The sequence below is a fragment of the Chlorocebus sabaeus genome, chromosome 2 (genome assembly GCF_047675955.1).
Source record: "Chlorocebus sabaeus isolate Y175 chromosome 2, mChlSab1.0.hap1, whole genome shotgun sequence".
Taxonomy (NCBI): Eukaryota; Metazoa; Chordata; class Mammalia; order Primates; family Cercopithecidae; genus Chlorocebus; species Chlorocebus sabaeus.
In genome coordinates, this window is record NC_132905.1 from 68,270,006 (window position 1) to 68,290,562 (window position 20,557).

At 41.5% G+C, this 20,557-nt stretch overlaps 1 long non-coding RNA gene across 1 annotated transcript in view; it reads right to left on the bottom strand.

Moving 5' to 3' along the window:
* Window positions 1-2,289: 2,289 nt before the first annotated feature.
* Window positions 2,290-20,557, bottom strand: part of LOC119621437 (uncharacterized) — a 38,801-nt gene continuing 20,533 nt past the window's right edge. The window contains exon 3 of the long non-coding RNA XR_005237980.2: window positions 2,290-4,464. This is a non-coding gene — a long non-coding RNA (uncharacterized lncRNA). The remainder of the gene's footprint in view (window positions 4,465-20,557) is intronic.

Genomic DNA, 20,557 nt, shown 5'->3' on the forward strand with positions numbered 1-20,557 from the left:
AAATGCATCAAGCATCTGTGATATGAATTCACAGGCACATCTGAGCAAGAGACCAACAGTAATTCTTCATGTTGTGACTGGATCTTGGGAGGACCCTCGGAATTCCCTGGGAGAGCTCCTATCTAGGACTGACCCACTCTCCTGGCTTCTCCTGCCAGGGGCCAAGTTCAGAGACTGAGGGACTGAGGTCCTTCTCCCTTGTAATTCCCAACAACTCTGACCACTGGCAGCTCTCCCCTAGAGGCTGGAGAGCTACTGATGATTCCAGGGAAGTGGCTGCTTGCACCGATCCTAACCCCTGATAACTCTAAGGATGCTGGGAAGGAATCTTATTCCCAGGATCATAAAACTTGGTGAAGAGGAGGGGTTTGAAAAAGATGAATAACCTGCTAAGGACGTGACCAGACTGACTTCTTGAAAACAAGGGACTGGTGTGTGTCTTCTCTTCCCATGTAACATCCCAACTGCCTGGTGAACAACCAGCTCGAGGAAAAGAAAAAGGAGATTTGCTGCTGTTGCTAGGACTAGGGCTCCAAATACATTAAGGCCCTTGATGGGGGAGTTAAGCCTGCCACCGTCCAGCGTCATGGGGTAACCAAGCACTATCCACTCTCTAAGTGGTAAACATAATTTTCCCACGTGGGAGACACTAATCCACACCATGCTGAAAGCAAAGTTATAAAGCGAGGCCGTCCCACCCCACCACCGCCCCCACCCCATCTCGGTCATGAGCATCCAGGTGCCTTTTCTTTTTAGAGACAGGGTGTCATTCTGTCACCCAGGCTGGAGTACAGTAGTGTGATCATAGCTCACTGCAGCCTCGAACTCCTGACTCAAGCCATCTTCCCACCTGCCTCCCGAGTAGCTGGAACCACAGGCACACACCATCATGCTTGGCTCAGGTGCTGTTTATTGAGCTTCTTCCACCCAGCTCTGAGCCTTGCTCCTGAAGTCATCCTTCGACCAGGGCTGCTGGCACCTCAAGCCACTCTGGCCCGTGAACATCCCCCAGTCACATTAGTCCTGGCTCTCTCATTCTTCATGATGTCCATCAGGCAAAGACCAGCCAATGGGAGGTCAGACCCACCCTCCTCCAAACTCAGCAACATGTATGGGCTTTCACTATGTGCCTCTTCACAAATCTTATCTTTTTTCATTTTTGTGTCCCTTAGGATAGGAATTCCTAGCTCTACTTAACAGATGAGTGTGGGGCCAGGCATGGTGGCTCACGTCTGTAATCTCAGCACTTTGGGAGGCCAAGGTGGGAGAATCACCTGAGGTCAGGAGTTCAAGACCAACCAGGCCAACATAGTGAAACCCCATCTCTACTAAAAATACAAAAATTAGCCAGGCGTGGTGGCAGGCGCCTGTAATTCCAGCTACTTGGGAGGTTGAGGCAGGAGAACCGCTCGTACCTGGGAGGCAGAGGTTGCAGTGAGCCGAGATCATGCCACTGCACTCCAGCCTGGGCAACAGAGCAAGACTCCATCTAAAAAAAGAAAGATGAGTGTGGTGGGCAGAATAAAGTCCCCCAAAGATGTGCACAGCCTGACCCCTGGGACCTGTGAATGTTTCCCTCTGTGGCAAAAGAGACCTTGCAGACGAGACTAAGTCAAAAATCTTGAGATAAAGATATTATTCTGGATTATCATCGTAGCCTCTAAATGCAACCACAGGTGTTCTTATAGGAAGGAGGCAGAAGGAGATTTGACAGGAGAGAAGGCAATGAAACAAGGTGTTGCTCTGCTAGCTTTGAAGACGGGGAAGGGGTCAACAATCAAGGATTGCAAGGAATGCAGCATTAGAAGCTGGCAAAGGCAAGGAAATGGGTTCTCCCAAGAGCCTCCACGGGGATCTTGGTCCTACCAACATCTTGATTTTAGCCCAGTGAAATTGATTTCGGACTCCTGACCTCCAGAATGCTAAGAGAATAAATGTGTGTTGTTTTAAGTCAACAAGTTTGTGGTGCTATATTACAGAGGCAATAGGAAAGTAATAAAATGAGTAAACAGAGACGCTTAATGCCTTGCTTCAAGTCACCCAGCAAGTCGGTGGAGCTGGAATTCACACTCTGGCTTTTGGATTCTAAGCCTCGTATTCTTTCTGTTACACCATGCTGCTTCTGAGACTCTGCAGCAATTGAGAGTGCAATAATCGGGGAACAGATAAATTAGGTAAACTGTGTGTGTGTGTGTGTGTGTGTGTGTATGCGTGCATGTGTGCGTTAGCAGGATTAGACAATAGGGTATGAAAGAGAACATGTCATTGACTTGTATTTATCTTTCAAACTATCCAATGGAAAATTGACAAACACCAAATACAAATTATAAAAAGGTGCCATTAAGCTCAACATTTTGCCTCTGTGTTTTCCGGTCTTCATATTGCAAAATAGTGATGCTCTTGTTCTGTCCACATGTTCACCGAAAGTACTGGTCTTACAGAAAGTCTTGAAAGAAAACAAATGGGCCAGGTGTGGTCGCTCACATCTGTAATTCCAGCACTTTGGGAGGCCAAGGAGGGTAGATCACTTGAGATCAGGAGTTCAAGACCAGCCTGGCCAACATGGTAAAACCCCGTCTCTACTAAAAATACAAAAATTAACTGGGCATGATGGCACACGCCTATAGTCCTAGTTACTTAAGAGGCTGAGACAGGAGAATTGCTTGAACCCGGGAGATGGAGGCTGCAGTGAGCTGAGATCACACCACTGCACTCCAGCCTGGGAGACAGAGCGAGACTCCATCTCTCAAAAAAAAAAAAAAAAAAAAAAAAAAAAGAGTGTTCCTTGTGAGCCCTATCAAATAACAGAAAGTGTATAGAATAGATACAAGCTGGGGCTTGGGTCCTGAAGGTCAGAGTTCAATGTTTGCATTTCCTAAAGGAAATCTAGGGCAAGCACATCTCTAATGGACAGCGGTCGCTTTCGTGCCAGCGATACGCCTTGAGCTCTTGCTCACTTGGTACATGTTGGATTTTCTCCTTCATTTTTAACTCCTCAGGAACCCCTAGAATGGTAAACTGGGAAGTCATCTCACTTAACAAGGAATCTGGGGCCCAGAGAGGTTAGGGGTGGCTCAGATGCTACTGGTTATGACCACAATCTGATGCGTCATCGTTACTTGAAGGGGTGATCGGAGCTTCGCTTAACTTCCTTAAGGCTCTCAATGGAAGAACCGCAAGTGTCTGCCCCTTTGTCATTTTCTGATAAAGCAATTTATCGTGAAATCCTCCCTGTGGCTGAGCTATTCAATACTTTTTTACCTATGAAAACTCCACTCTGGTTAGTTGCTGCTTGGACATGATGCCATAGCATTATCTGAGAGGTCACAACACATTTTATGTCCTTGGTCAGAAATAGAAAAACAGAAGCACAAGACCCCTAGCCAGAAGATGACAGCATGCCGGAGCTTAGTGTCGCCAAGCTTTCCTTTCTATTTTTGGAAGCTTTAACTTATTAGGCAAACGTATCACCCAACAAACACTGGGAAATGTAGGTTGGAAAGGTCCCGCTAGTTGATTAAATTCCCTCATTCTCTTCCAAGGCTCCCCACAAAACTGAAAGCCCCTTATCAGCTCTCATAAGAACAATAGAAGGAAACAAGCACTTTCTAAGCCTTTGATCCTACTCCTGCCTAACCTCCTAATTCAGTCTTTACCCTTGGTTTTAAAGCCACCAACACCTCTCCTGCTCCCAGAATTTTTCTCTAGCTGGGACTCCCATCTGCTGCTTTAATTAGAAGATGTGGGTGAAGAGCTGTTTGGGAATCAATGTGGAATCAAGGTAGAATATTACTGATGCCCAGGTAGCCATCCTCCACCTAAACAGGGTCCTGCCAACATCATTGTACTGCCCAGCTTGCTACAGCACAGTGACAAGATGTGCTGGTGGTATCTTTCAGTGGAGATTGTACCTTGCATTGGACAAGTCCTCACAGATGCCAAACTCATGTCAGACAATAAAGCAGGACTTTAAATAGCATGGCAGTGGCAATCTAGAGCTATCATAAACTCTAATTATCTGAATCAGGGGACTTTGCTTATTTTGTCAATAACATCTACAGGCAGAGAACTCCCAGGCCAGGGAAGCAGTGGGACTCCCCACAGGGAAGGGGAGCCACCGCCTACTAAACATGCATGGTTTATCTTCACAGTGGACAGTTTGGTGGCCTTAGACATCATCTTCTACAACCACATCTACATCCTTCCTTTCTGTTTCAAGTTGTTCTCTTGAGAAACTGTTCAAATTTTGAGGAGCTGAAAATGTACTGCCTTAAATCCAACTCATGCCGAGATTTCCAGGTTTGCTTTGAGGAATTCACTGGACTGATGGTGACTTGTTTAAAATTCTTCAGCTCTTCTACTATGTCCAATTCAACAAATAGTTACTGAGTGATTGCTATAGCAAGTCTCTTCTGAGCTGGGAGACTTCAGGTTGTCTCGGACCTCATGGAGCTCCCAGTCTATCTGGGAAGACAAAGTTAAGAAATAATGAGCATTGCAAAGTGTATTATAAATAGCAAGGAGATGTTAGTCTAGAGGGCCAGCTGCTGCTGTTGCCACTGAAGCAAATTGAAGCCAGAAAGAGAACCAGAGGAAATGCAGGAAATGTGCCTGAAAAAAAAATAATAATAGCATGGTGGCCACCCACAATGGTGATCAAGTTTTTTTCCAAGTTCTAATGAAACATCCATTCATTTTTATTTTGTGAGATTGAAGCAGTAATAGCTGGGTATACAAAGAATTTCCTGTAGATTAATATGAAGCTGGAAGGAGTTGATAGACTTCAGCAGTGATTTGGGCTATTAATCCAAGCCAGTCATTCATTAACCCTCAGGAAGTTTTCTGTGCCAAAGTCATTATTATTATTATAAACTAAACCCCAAGCCCCAAATGGGTGTATGGCTACTTTTCTCTCCAGGATCCTGAGTGTTTGAATCAGCCAGGGAGCCTGAATCATTTCCTGAATTCCCTTCTGGTTCATGGAGAGTTAGACTTTGTACAATGCACTTGCTGCCAAGGGAACCCAGCAAAGAGCCTTTTTGAGAGGTAACTATCACTCTTGCCTTTCTTCATGACGTCCTAAGCGGCTATGGCAGGTGGCTGGTTGTCTCCCAATTTTTGTTCTTCTATACTTCTGCAGTATAAATTTTATCCAGCAACATGGCTGCCTGGCCAAAGACTACATTTCCCAGTCTCCCTTGCAGTAGCCACGGTCATGTGACTAGGTAAAGCCCGCAGAAGTGATGAGGGTCACATCTTGATCTTGCCCTCAAAAAATTGGTAGTATCATCGACCCCCCATGCCCAGTCCCTTTCCCCCTTTCCACTGCTAGAAGGAGAGGACGAGAACCAGGGTATCTCCTTAGACACAGAGATAGAAAGCACGTATTAAGGATGTGGAGCTGCCCTAGCAGACCTGATCTGCTGACCTCCAGATGGTGACATGGAAACAGATCAACTTCTCTCAGTAAGTCACTATACTTTGGAGCCTCTTTGTTACAGCAGCTAAGACTGTACTCCTACAAACACAGTGCCTACCAAGCAAACCCTGTGGCCCCAGCTCAGGGACCTTTCCATATTGCATGTTGATACATCAAGGCAGTGGCTTTTTTTTTTTTTTTTTTTTTTTTTAAACATCTCAGGCTGGAGTTCAGTGGCACAATCTTGGCTCACTGCAACCTCTGCTTCCCAGGTTCAAGTGATCCTCCCACCTCAGTCTCCCGAGTAGCTGGGACTACAGGCAAATGCCAACCATGCCTGGCTAATTTTTTTGTATTTTTCTAGAGATGGGGTTTCATCATGTTGCCCACGCTGGTCTTGAACTCCTGAGTTCAAGTGATCCAACTACTTTGGCTTCCCAAAGTGCTGGGATTACAGGCATGAGCCACCATGCCCGGCCCACAGTGGCTTTTTAAATACATTGTCTCATTTAATTATCCCAGTAGTCCTATGTGGTTGGTATTATTGTGGTACCATTTTAAAGATCAGAAAACTGAGGTAGAAATAGATCAAAAAACTTGCTCAAGATTCCACAAGCAAGTAGGCAGGAGAGTGAAGATTCCAACCAGACGTGTAACTCCCTGTTGCCTCTTCCCTGCCTTGCCATTCCCCTGTAAGATGACTTGGTCACATCAACATTCCATTTGAGGTCCAGGTAAATACATACCCCGGGTTAAACAAATTCCAGAAAATAGTCTAACTTGGCTCTGTGTGGGTGTAACCCACCAATCTGGCTTTTCTAAAGGCAACAACGATCGGTCACCCTCAAAAGCTCTACCTGGTGGTTCAATAGTTCAGCAGCTCCACATTAACTGAATTCCTATTGTGTTCCCAGGCATTAAGTTTGACACTGGGGACATCAAAATGGATAACACATGGCCCTGGATCTCAAGGAACCTGCCGCCTGATGGAAAACAAAAGAGAGAGATACACTTAAATGGATGATTTCAGCATAATGAATGTGACAAGAGATAAGATAAGTGAATGCATCTGGTATCACCACTTTTCCAAGGCTTCTCCAGGGGTAAAAAATTACCCAGCAGGTATTTGAAGGAGAAAGTAAATAAAAGAAAATCTACAGAGACCTGTGCTATTTGGTAATATGTGTTATTTTATCTAATCCTTACCACAAAACTGAGAGGGGTATAATTTTATCTCTGTTTTACAAATGGGGAAAGTGAAGGCCAACAGGACCTAAGTTCCCAAGTTCCTACACTCCACAGGAGATGCAGTGTTGAAATCTAGGTTAGCCTGAGTCCAGAGACCACATTTTAGCTACTGTTCCCAAAATAAAGAAGTTGATCCTCTCTCTTGGGAAATTTTTCTTTTCTTGAGTCTTTTGACTGGAACACAAAACACCTGGAATTATGAAAACAGCTAAGAGAAAGGACTAGTTCTTTACAACACGGCGCTTTCTGTCAGTCTCAGGGAAAATGTCTCTTGTCAGCATGGAAAGAAAAGCAAGATTATAGGCAATTACTGTTTCTTTTTTCTGGGAGCTGTTTCTCCCCAAAGCTGACGGTTTTGATTCTTGGGGGTTCAGTCACAGTTTCTGGCCCCCTCAAGGTCTGGCTAATCAGCCCCCCATCCTTCTTGCTAAGTCAAGGGCCCAAGGGACGGGCATGTGTCCAAGTAAGGCCAGCCCGAGCTCATCTAGGATTCGACACGTGACTGCTGGGAGAAGAGAGAAGCTCCTTTTGCCCCTCTGGGCATCAAGCCAGGAGGCCTGGAGGTGGGGCAGCGTGTTCAATCATAGAAGCAATCAACCAATCATTCAATCAATTTTCCTGAAGTCCTAAGCTGGGTTAGGTTCAGTTTCTTTTACTTGCCAATGAAACCATCCTAATACTGTGGGGAAGGTCTGAATACAAAAAGCAAGCTTACAGTGTAATTTCAATACTTACATTCCTTATGTTTATTTCTGATTTTATATGTCATATACTTTATATATATAATATTTTCAAATATATATACAATATATTATATTAAATATATAATATAGCCATATACAAAATATATAATATATTCATATATAAAATACATATGAGTTTACATATAGAATACTATATATATTTGTGTATTTATATTTGTTTGTTATATTTATTATGTATTATATTTTTACCTATTTCTTATATTTGTTATTTCAATGCATAGAGTTTCAACTGGGCATGGTGAATTCTGCCTGTATTCCCAGCACTTTGGGAGGCTAGGGTGGGAGTAACTCTTGAGCCCAGGAGTTCAAAACCAGCTTGGGCAACACAGGAAGACCCTCGTCTCTACAAAAAAAAAAATTAAAAATTGGCCACGATGGCATGCGCCTGTAATCCCAGGTACTTGAGAGGATCCTTTGAGGCCAGGAGTTTGAGGCTGCAGTGAACTCTGATTGCACCACCGCACTCCAGCCTGGGCAACAGAGTAAGACCCTGTCTCAAAAAAAAAAAAACAAAACAAAAAACTTAAGAGTTTTCGAAGTTCTGAGAATTTCAGGCACCCCACCATTTTCAAATGAAACCACACAGACACATGATAAAGTTAAATATTTGGAATCACCACCTTTTTATGTGGCTCCCACAGCAGAGGTTGTTCATGCATTTCATAACTAAGGTCTGGTCCTCATTTTTATTTGTAAGTGACAGAGGATGCAGACAGTAACTTCTGGTTTAGTCACCAGTCCCACTCTACGAGATGTCAGCTGCGCATACTTAAGAGTTGTTAAATTTATGTTTCCTCCTGAATTGCCATCTTTGTCTAACAAAACCCATGCTATGATAAGCTACTTCCATTTTTCCTTCTTCTAAAAGGTATTACTCAAAATGGATTTCCCCAGAATTTCACAGTTTTCTAGAATCTGTGATCAAAAGTGGGAGTATTTTCCATCTCTATACTGGAGGCCTGGCCTGAAATGTAGGCAGGTTTAGGGGTACCTACATGGGGTGTCATCAGGGCTTTGGGGTTCCTGCCTCACTCCAGGGCCTTAATACCTGCTTCCTGAGGTCTAAGACTCCCTCCCCATGGAACAATCTCAATTAGAGATGCCTTCAGAATGTAATTCTGCCTAGGAGAGGTGACACATGGATAAATCCACAGTAAGAAACAAATAGGTGAGAGCCGATTCTTTCTAATTCTGCAAAGAGAAAAGGTGAAGTGAGAAAAGGTGGACAGAGGCTGCCTGATCCTGGGAGAAGCAGCCCACGAATGGGGAGTGAGGAGGAGGGATTCTGAAGGAGGAGACTGAAAGTATAGGACCTGCCCCCACAGCTCAGCCTGGCCAGCCATGGGATAATCCTGCCTGGGGCTTCCACTAGCCACACAACCTCAGGCAATGCCTTAACTTCTCAGTATCCTCATCTGGAAGTGGAGACAATCATACCTACATCACAGGGTGTTGTATTCCTAAAATCCCTCAAATCTATGGAGTGCGCAACACAATGCATGAGGTTTGCTATCAGTGGACAGAAATTTAATACCTAAAGATGTCAGGTAAGTATTTGTTGAATGTTAGTGAATGAATGAATGAATAATCAGCCCTCCCTCCATTCAGTCAACCAATCAGTAACCTCTTTTCTCACATCTGCTTTGAAAACCACCACATTCAACATTCATTCAAGAGATTATTTATTGAATGCGTACTATGTGCCTGGAAGTCAGAACCCGCTCCGTAATTTTCCAGGTCCAGCATAAAATGAAAGAGGAGGGTCTTGTCCAAAATTTACTAAGGATTTCAAAATAGAGACAGCAGCGCATGCAGCTGGCCACACCATCAGCATTTTAGGAGCCAGGGACACAACGGTGACAAAATAAACAAGCACTCTTACCCTTGTGGAGTTTACATTCTAGCAAGAAGAAATAGACAATAAACCAAATCATTTTGTTTATGCAAGACGTATAAACGAATATATTAAAAAATATAGAGAGGGAGAATGTTAGAGAGTGATAAGTCCTGGGGATGGGGGGGGAATGGATGAGGAAAATGGGCAAGGGAGTGGAGTAGGGGTGTTACTTGATTTTAATGAGGATGGTCAGAAAGACTCAACTGAGAAGGGGAATCTGAGTGAGAACTGAAAGAGACAAGGGATGAGCTGAGCAGGTATCTGGGGAAAAGGCTTCCCAACAAAGGGAACAGCAAGTGCAAAGGCTCTGCCAGGAGCATGCCCGGTGTGTCCAAGGAAGAGCACGGGACTTGGAGCAGCACCAGATGAAGTCAAAGAGGTAGAAGGTCTGAAGGACTCCATCCAAGGCTCCTGCGATTGTGCAAGTGACACACAGGGGGGCCTGACACAGAGTGAGACAGAGAGGTGGTGAGAAGTGAGGAGATTCTGGATGTCTTTGGAAGGCAGGGTCAAAGGATTTGCCAACACACTGAATATGGCGTGTGAGCAATAGAGAGGGGTCAAGAAAGCTCCAAAGTTGGGGGACTGAATAAAACCCAGAGAAGAATACAGCTGCCATTGCTGAGAGGAGGTGGTGGTGAGGAGGAGCAGCTTTGGGGACATCACAGAAGCTCGGTTTGGGACACTCATCTTAGCGGTTCAAATAGAGGTATCGAGTAGACAGAGATAGGAATTTTGTTGTTGGGGATGGGGACGTTCAAGCAGGAGGTACAAATGTGGGTGTCATCAACAGCAATGCAGGACATAAAAGGTGTCAACCTAAATAATGACAGAGAGAGACAAGATCTCCACAAAAAGAGCTTATTTGGGAATTGCAGAGGATTGCAACCTGGGAAACATGTGCTGGGATGAATCATAGGCATATCTAAAGAGATTGGGGCTAAAGAAAACTTTTACAGACCAAAAAATGGAGAATTCCACATAAGCTGTTTGGAAACAAAGACCATTGATTACAGGAGTTGGCGACGTCGCATTGGTAGAGGCTGCCATTGCTGGGCAAGTGTCCTTGAGCAAATGACTTACCTTGAATCCTGCAAACGTGAGGAGTTCCTGGCATAGTCCCCGTCATAGGCATATGTGCAGGGATTCCTGGTGAGAAGTCCTGTTACAGGCATGCGGGTAGGCTCGCTCTTCATGGTCTCTGCCTCCATTTTGTTAGGGTTTGACAGAAGTCACTCCATTCTGATATTGATAACCCCCACAAAGGAAAGGACTCCCAGGAGCTCCAGTTCACCTGGAGAGATGAGCAGGCAGTCACAGATGAGTGCAGGCAAAGAGCTGAAAGAGGACTCCGAATGTAGGGAGTGATATGAGCCAGACATGGAGGAATGGAGCCAGACTGACCAAGAAGAAGCCACAGAAAGGCCTGAGCCTGAGCAGCAACCCCAGGGCATCTCGCGGAATTTGCCTGTCCATTCTACTTGCAGAATAACTACCAAATCAACCTGTTTCTCTCCAACGCCACTCCCAGCAGCCCAGGTTCTTCTGCTGTTGCTGAGATGACCACAGGTGGGCTCCCTTCTGCTCTCACTCCCTCCTGAGGCTTCCTGGTCACAGGAGCACCTGTTCTTAGAATGTAAATCATATCTAATCACTCCCTTGTTTAAAACCCACCCTTGGCTTCCACAGTTTTTGCATTTCAGCTAAGGAAAATCACGTGAAAACTTTTCAAGGAAATGGGGCTCCAACAGGCTGTTGAAAATCCACCGGAGGGCAACAATAAGCCTCGTTACTCCAGGCAAAAGGAATCATGGAAATCAGTGTTTCTCAAGCTTCTTTTGGCCAAAACCCACAATAATAAATATGTTTTATACCCACACACTGTAACAATCATTACCCTAACTATACAAATTCACTTTTTAAAAATGCTATTCTGTTGTATATCATTTCATTACAATTTTTTGTAATGCTGGCCACAATAAACTCCATTGATTTCACCAGCCATTAATGTGTTGCAATCTGTGTTGTGTTGGTAGTAAAAGGCAAGGAATTAGGATGACCTGTAGTGGAGTCAGTGACTTAGCCAGGTGAATCAGTCTAGCTAATAACAGCTCATATTCATTTGAACAAGTCCTATGTGCCAAGCATTTTGCCATTACTTAGGTACAATATTATGTTTATTCCTCAAAATAAACCCTTAGCGTTAGGCAATGTTATACTTATTTTACAGTTGAAGTCTTCTGAGGTTTAAGAAAATTAAAGTCCTTTGGACATGATCACCAGGTAAGAAGTAGAATTTGAGTTAAGCAGTCTGATTCCAGATCCTCAGCTCTGGTCCCACACCAGGGACTAGAGGGGAAAAAGATGAGACATCAGTCTGGAACCAGGCATCTAAAGATCTTATATACCCATGTAAAGGGCATTGATTCTTTTTATTTTTAGTTGATATGCAATAATTGTACATGTTTATGGGACACAGAGTGATATTTGGATACATGTGTACAATGTATAATGATCAAATCAGGGTAATTAGCATATCCATCACCTTGAACATTTATCATTTTTTTGTGCTGTGAACAATCAAAATCCTCTCTTTTAGGCTGAGCACAGTGTCTCATGCCTATAATTCCAGCACTTTGGGAGGCTGAGGTGGGTGGATCACGAGGTCAGGAGATCAAGACCATCCTGGCCAGCATGGTGAAACCCGATCTCTATTAAAATACAAAAAATTAGCCAGGCGTGGTGATGCATGCCGGTAGTCTCAGCTACTCAGGAGGCTGAGGCAGGGGAATTGCTTGAACCCGGGAGATGGAGATTGCAGTGAGCCAAGATCATGCCACTGCACTCCAGCCTGGGCAATAAAGTGAGACTCTGTCTTAAAAAATGTATATAATAATAATCGCTACAGAGCTGCAGAGGCACAAGAGGCTGAGGCACAAGAATTGCTTAAACTCAGGAGGCAGAAGTTGCAGTAAGCTGAGATCACTCCCCTTCACTCCAGCCTGGGTGACAGGGTAAGACTCTGTCTCAAAAAAAAAAAAAAAAAAAAAATCTCTCTTCCAGCTTTTTGAACATGTACATTTAGTTATTGTTAACTACATTCACCCTAAAGTGCTATAGAACACTAGAATTATCCCTCCCATCTTGCCGTAACTTGTATCCATTAGCCAATCTTTCCTTTCCTTCTCTAGAGGACTAGAATATTTATGTAAGAAATCATCCAATCACCTTTTATTATTATTATGAATATTTCAAACACAGCAAGTAACAGAATTAACTCACAGGTATCTACCACTTGATTCTATCATTTCATCATATTTGCTTTATATTGTTTCCTTTTTTAACCTATGTCATATTTAAATTAGCTTTCTGTAGACAGTTTATATTTGAGTCTTTTTTATGCAATCTGACTATCTCTGTTTTTTTAGCAGTATGTTTAGATCATTTACATTTAATGTAATTATTGGTATGGTTGAATTTATATCTATTATTTTATTATGTGGTTTCTGTTTGTCCTGTATGTGTTTTGGTTCTGTTTCATTGTTCCTACCTTCTTTTGAATTACTTAAAGTTTTTAGTATTTCATTTTAATGTATCTATTGGATTTTTGGCAATATCTCTTTGTGTATGTGTGTGTGTGTGTAGTGACTGTTCTAGATATTGCAATATGCATTCCTAGTCTTTTACAGTCTACTTCAAGTTACTGTTTTACCAATTCAAAGTAAAATGTAGGAGCCTGACAAACATATACATACTTTTACCCTCCCCCTTTATGTTATAGCTGTTATGTTTATATCTATATACATTGAGAACCTCACCAACGTTACGATTTTTGCCTTCAACAGCTGTAAATATTTAAAGAATTTAAATGGATAAAAATAGGGTATTTTATTTAGCCCAATATTTACCATTTCTGTTGCTCTTCCTTCATTCCTGAGGGTATCATTTACCTTCAGCCTGTAAGTCTCTCTTTGGTATTTATTTTAGAGCAGGTTTAATATCAAAGAATTCTCTCACTTTTTCTTAATCTGAGAATGTCTTTATTTTACCATCATTCCGGAAGGATATTTTTTTCTGAATATAGCCTTCTGGGTTAAAAGCTCCTTTCTTTAAGCACTTTAAAAATGTTATTCTACTGTCTTCTGGCCTCCATGGTTTTTGGTGAGAAATACTCAGTCATATGAATCATTGTTCCCCTATATATAATGTGTTACTTATTTCTGGCTGCTTTCAAGATTTTTCCATTATACCTGGTTTTCAACAGTGTGTGATGCATCTGGACATGATTTCCTTTTAGTTTATTCCGTTTGAGACTTGCCGAGCTTCTTACATCTACAAATTTATGTTTTGCCCAAATGTAAGACATTTTCAGCCGTTAATTCTTCAAATATATATTTTTTCCTAATCCAATCTCCTTTCTCTTTCCTTTTGGTACTACAAGAACAAGAATGTCAGACCTTTTGGTCTTATATCACAGGCCACTGAGAGTCTATTAATTTTTTTCAATCATTTTTTCTCTCTGTCCTTTAGACCAGGTAATTTTTATAGATACATCTTCAAGTTCACTGACTCCTCTGCCATCTCCATTCGCTATTAAGCCCATTCAATGAATTTTGTTTTCAGATATTATAATTTTCACTTTCAAAAGTTGTATTGTATTCTTTTATAATAGTTTCTATTTCTTTGCCAAACACTTTTTTCTTTCCATCTTAAGGTGTTTACCTTTACCTCGTGGGCTTGGTTACAACAGCTAAAGTATTTGTCTGATAACTTCAGCATCTGGGCCATCTCAGGATTAACATAATCTATTGCCTTTTCCTTTGAAAAATAATCACATTTTCCTGGTTCTTTATGTGTTAAGTAAGTTTGGATTGTATCTCGTACATTTCTAATATTACTCCGTGAAATTCTAGATTCTCCTTGTAAAACTTCTAGAGAATGTTGGTTTCATTTTGTTTAGCAGGCCATCAACCCTGCTGTGTTGAGATCACAGGTTCTGTCTTGCCTTCCGTTTGCAGGGTTCTAGTGTCAGGTCAGTTGTGAAAACCTTTGCAGTAGTGCTTGTAGGTCTGTCCTGGGTGTATGCAACTTCAGGCTGAACCCAAGATTTGTGTTGGTCCATACACAGAGCTAAGGAATCCCTCTTCTCCAGCATTTCCCCTACTCCAGGAGCCCCCAGTCCCAGCACAGTAGAAGGTGAGCTGTGGGCAAGCAAGCAAAGCTTCGTCTGTATTTACAGCCACTCCTCATGGCTCGCGTTACTGCCTGATCCCTGCCACCTGTCAGATCAGCAGAGCCATCAGATTCTTATAGGGGCACAAACCCTGTTGTGAACTGCGCATGCAAGGGATCTAGGTTGTGTGCTCCTTATGAGAATCTAATGCCTGATGATCTGTCACTGTCCCCCGTCACCCCCAGATGGAACCGTCTAGTTACAGGAAAACAAGCTCAGCACTCCCACTGATTCTACCTTACGGTGAGTTGCATAATTATTTCACTATATGTTACAATGTAATAACAATAGAAATAAAAGGGCACAATAAATGTAATGCACTTGAATCATCCTGAAACATCCCCCTACCCAGGTTCGTGGACAAATTGTCTTCCATGAAACTGGTCCCTGGTGCCAAAAAGGTTGGGGACTGCTGCCCTGTTATCTAGTTCCCAGGGATCCATTTTCTTAGTCCTCTGGCCAGAAATACAGGGTTTTTCTCAGGATTTTAGGTCCACAACTAGGCTGTCCTCAGATCAAAGTTGGGAAATAGAAGGGGGGAAATGAGAAATTCAGTTCTGAACAGTTCATTCTTCAAGTTTTGACTCCTTTCCTCAGACTGCATGCTATGACTTTTCCAAGTCTTAAGAATTTTCTGCTTTTAAAAGTTTTAGTTATAATCAGTGGGAGAGAGAGAGGCTTAGAGGTTAGACCCCTTCTGGATGAGGACAGGAAGCTGATCTTTTATGTAAGGTTGTTTTAAGCACTACAGATACCATTGAGGCCCCTAATATGTCCCTCCCCCATCCCCTTTTCCTCTTTCCAACTGCAGAAAAACCAACAGCCTGAATTTAGGGTCTGTTGCTCCCATGTATTTTATGTTTTTTAAGAAGATAATATCCATGAATATGGTATAGTATCATTTTATAAGTTTTTAAGCTTTACATAAATAACTTCATGATATAAATATCTAGAGCACGATCAAAATCTGTATATTTTCTGTATCTGCTTAGAAAGAATGTATATTCTCTAACTTTTCTGGCAGGTGGAGGCTGTTGTTTGAGATGAAGTCTCGCTCTATTGCCCAGGCTGGAGTACAGTGGCACAGTCTCGGCTCACTGCAACCTCCACCTCCCGGGTTCAAGCTATTCTCATGCCTCAGCCTCCTGAGTAGCTGAGATTACAGGTGCACACCACCATGCCCAGCTAATTTTTGTATTTTTAGTAGAGCTGGAGTTTCGCCATGTTGGCCAGGCTGGTCTGGAACTCCTGACCTCAAGTGACCTGCCTGTCTTGGCCTCCCAAAGTGCTGGGATTAGAGACGTGAGCCACTGCAGTTGGCCTATTGTCTGATTGTTGAGTGTAAAATTACACATACAATTATTGTTCAAGCTTCTTATATTGTTCATATGTTCCATAATCATACTAATTTTCTGTCTTCTTGGTTTATCAATTACTATGAGAGGTATGTTAAAATCTCTCACTACAAGTATGGATTTGTCTATTTTTCCTCCTAATTTTGTAAATTTTTGCTACATATGTTTTAAGGTGATCTTGCTAGGTACAATGGAGGTAAATGTATCTTAATGAACTGTTCCTTTTACCATATGTAGTGACTATTTTTCTCTTTAAAGTACTTTTATACATGTATAAAAATGTCCATTTTGTCTGTTATTACTATAGCTGAACTAGCTTTCTTTTGATTAGTATACTCCTGGTGTGTATTTTCGAACTTTCTGCATCACTCGTATAAACAAGAGGTATACTAGAATACTAGATTGCATGTGTGTGTGTGTGTGTGTGTGTGTGTGTTTAACCTATTGTAACAATCTCTGTCCTTTTTTTTTTTGAGACGGGGTCTCACCGTGGTGTGCAGGCTGACCTCAAGCTCCTAGACTCAAGCAGTCCTCCCACACCATCCTCCCAAGTAGCTGGGACTTCAGGCCATGAGCCACCATGCCTAGCTTCTGTCTTTTAACTGAATAATTTATTCTATTTGTATGGATTATGATTACTCATATGTTTAGGTTTATTGCCATTGCTTTATTTTATACTTCCTACTTACTCTGTCTTTTCTTTGTTTCTTTTCTCTTTCTCTTGGATTGTTTGAGTTTTACTGATTCCCCCTTTATCCTCTAAACTATACATATACATTTTTAAAATTCCTGCTCAAGAGTAATCAGTCTTACTAATTTTTAAGATTTAAGTCTTAAATCAATTATAAAAAATGTTCACTTTGACTGCTGCCTCTTCCCCATTATCTATCTTTCTTTTTTTTTTTTTTTTTTTTTTTGAGACAGAGTCTCATCTGTCGTCCAGGCTGAAGTGCAATGGCACGATCTCAATTCACTGCAGCCTCCACCTCCCAGGTTCAAGCGATTCTCCTGTCTCAGCCTCCTGAGTAGCTGGGATTATAGGCTCCCACCACCATGCTCAGCTAATTTTTGTATTTTTTTTTTTAAGTAGAGGTGGGGTTTCACCACGTTGCCCAGGCTGACCTTGAACACTTGACCTCAAGTGATCCACCTGCCTTGGCCTCCCAAAGTGCTGGGATTACAGGCATAAGTCACCATGGTTGGCCCCATTATCTATCTTCTTACCTTCTGGAAACCCCATTATATGTATATTAGAATTTCTCATTCTGTCCTACTTGTCTCTTAATCTCTCTTTCATATTTTCCAACTCTTAATCTCTCTAAACTGCTTTCTATGAAATTTCCTCTACTGTATCTTCCAATTCCCTAATTCTCCTTCAGCTGTCTCTAATCTGTCCATTGAGTTTTTAGTTTTAATGACCATATACTTTTCATCTTTATTAATATTATTAGATTATTTTTCAAATCTGCCTCCTCCTTTTAATAGTCTTATTCTCTTTATCAATTTTCAATTCCTTTTTAAGTCTTTAATCATTTTAAATATACTTATTTTATAGTATATTTGATAGTTCTATTGTCTTAAGTTCTTGAAATATAATCCATCGGTTGCTTGGTCTGCTGACTCTTGCTCATGATAAATTGATTCCTCATATGTTTTGTAATTGGATTGTGAACTTATATTTAGTAGGACTCTGTTAGTAGCAATCTTGAACTGCCTGGATTGAGGGAATGTTCCTCCAGAGAAGATTTTTTTATTGCTTCTGACAGACATTGCAGGGATACCACTTGTATATTAATGTATAATATAGAAGTGATAACACTTCTATATTAATGTTTTATCTTAAGAATTCCCAAACCAAATGGGTTATATGCATTTTAACCTTGAACCTACATGAAGAATTTACAGTATGTTATGTACTGAATGTTTATGTCCCTCCAAAATTCACATGTTGAAGCCCTAATCCCCAATATATTGTATTTGAAAATGGAGCTTTGGGGAAGTAATTAAGGTTACATGAGGCCATGAAGGTGGGCCTTTCATGATGGGATTAACGCCTTTATAAAAGAGACACCAGGGAGCTTGCTCACTTGCTATCTCTCCTAACATTCCCACCAAGAAGATGTCATGTGAACACATAGCAAGATGGTGGCCACCTAGAAGAATAACCCTCTTCTACACCAGGAAAAATGCTCACTAGGAACCAAATTGGCTGGTACCTTGATTTTGAACTTCCCAACCACCAGAACTGTGAGAAACAAATTTCTGTTATTCAAGCTACCTAGTCTATGTTATTTTGTTATGGCAGCCTGAACAGACTAATATATAGTAGCATCCAAAAAAATCACAAACCTAGATATTAACATAATGGAAGTTGTGTAAGAGCTCTACCATTCAATATTGGAAGATACAATATTATAAATATATAAACTCTCTACAATCTGGCATATGTAGAGTTTCTGTGTAATTCTAATAAAAATCCCAGTGGGTTTATTGTGAGTGTGCATGGAAATTGACAAGCTGATTCTAAATTTTATATGAAAATGTTAAGGGGCAAAAAGAACCAAGACAATCTTGAAGGAGAACAAAGTTGGAAGACTTTCCCTATTTGATATCAAGACTCATTATAAAATGAAGTAATAGTATACAATAAGATAATGTCACAAGGATAAACAAATAGACCAGTGGAACAGAATCCAGGATCCAGAAACTGACCTATAGATATATGGTCACTTGATTTACAGCAAGGGTGACAATGTAACACAATAAGAGAAATAATATTATTTTCAATAAATAGCGTGGGGTCAGTTGGCTATCTAGATGTAAAAAAATTAATATCAACCTCTATATTTTTTTAAAACTATATATACAAAAAAAAGAATTCAAGATGGATTGTAGTTCTAAATTTGAAAAATATAAAAATAAAGCTTCTAAAAAAATCACAGGAAAATATATGATTTTGGACAAAGCAAATATTTCTTAAGCAGGTCACACAGTAATAACTATAAGGAAAAAAGAGATTTGAACTTTAATAAAATCAAGGACATCTGCTTATCAAAAACATCATTAAGAGAATGAAGCCAGGTGTGGTGGCTTATGCCTATAATCCCAGCACTTTGGGAGGCCGAGGTGGCTGGATCACCTGAGGTGAGGAGTTTGAGACCAGTCTGGCCAACGTGGTGAAACCCCATCTCTACTAAAAATACAAAAAATTAGCCAGGCATGGTGGTGGGCACTGGAAATCCCAGCTATTCAGGAAGCTGAAGCAGGAGAATCTCTTGAACCCAGGAGACAGAGGTTGCAGTGAGCCGAGATCTTGCCATTGCACTCCAGCCTGGGCAACAGAGTGAGACTCCGTCTCAAAAAAGGAAGGAAAAAGAAAAGAGTGAAAAGGCAAGCTAAAGAATGGGCGAAGATATTTGCAATATATTTATGGTCACAAGGATTTATATTTCAAATACAAATCTATAAATCAAGTATCAACTATAAATTAGTAAGAAAAGTACAGATGACCCATTAGAAAAAATGAGCAAAATACTTGAATAGACACTTCATAAAAGCAGGTATCAAATTGCCACAATAATTATGAGAAAGTACGCTCTCATTCATCATCCTAGAAATGCAAATCCAAGGCCAGGCGCAGTGGCTCACGTCTGTAATCCCAGCACTTTGGGAGGCCGAGGTGGGCAGATCACAGTCTCGATTAAGAGATGGAGATCATCCTGGCCAACATGGTGAAACCCCATCTCTACTAAAAATACAAAAATTAGCTGGGTGTGGTAGTGCACACCTGTAGTCCCAGCTACTCGGGAGGCTGAGGCAGGAGAACCACTTGAACCTGGGAGGCAGAGGTTGCAGTGAACCAAGATCGTGCCACTGCACTCCAGCCTGGCAACAGAGTGAGACTCCATCTCAAGAAAAAAGAAAGAAAGAAAGAAAGAAATGCAAATCCAACGAGAGTGATTAAAATAAGCCTGAGGAAAAGACAATACAAATTGTTGGGGAGGATGTGGAGCAATTAGAATGCTCCTACACTGTTATCATTGCTATTGGACTTTTCTTTTCTTTTTTCTTTTTTTTTGATACAGGGTCTCGCTTTGTTGCCTGGGCTGGAATGCACTGGTGTGATCACAGCTCACTGCAGCCTCCATTTCCTGGACTCAAGTGATCCTTCTATCACAGCCTCCTGAGTAGTTGAAACTACAGGTGCACACCACCATGCCCAGCTAATATTTTAATTTTTTGTAGAGATGGAGTCTCACTATATTGCCCAGGCTGGTCTCAAACTCCTGGCCTCAAGCAATCCTCCTGCCTTGGCTTCCCAAAGTGTTGGAATTACAGGCATGAGCCACAGTGCCTGGCCCATATGCTGTTATTTAAAATGAACAACCACTCTGAAAATCTGTTTACCAGTATTCTCCAAATCTGAGTTTATACATACCTAAATTCAATAATTTGTATCTTAAATATTTGTCCAACATAAATATCTTATGTTCAACAAAAACTCACATACCAGAATGTTCTAAGCAGCACTCTTCCACCAACATCCAAAAACTGAGAATCACATAAAAGTCCTGGACGAACTTTCAAACCCAAGTGCCCTGGTTCCCAAAACCAGCGTATACACCCCCATCCCCAGGGAAT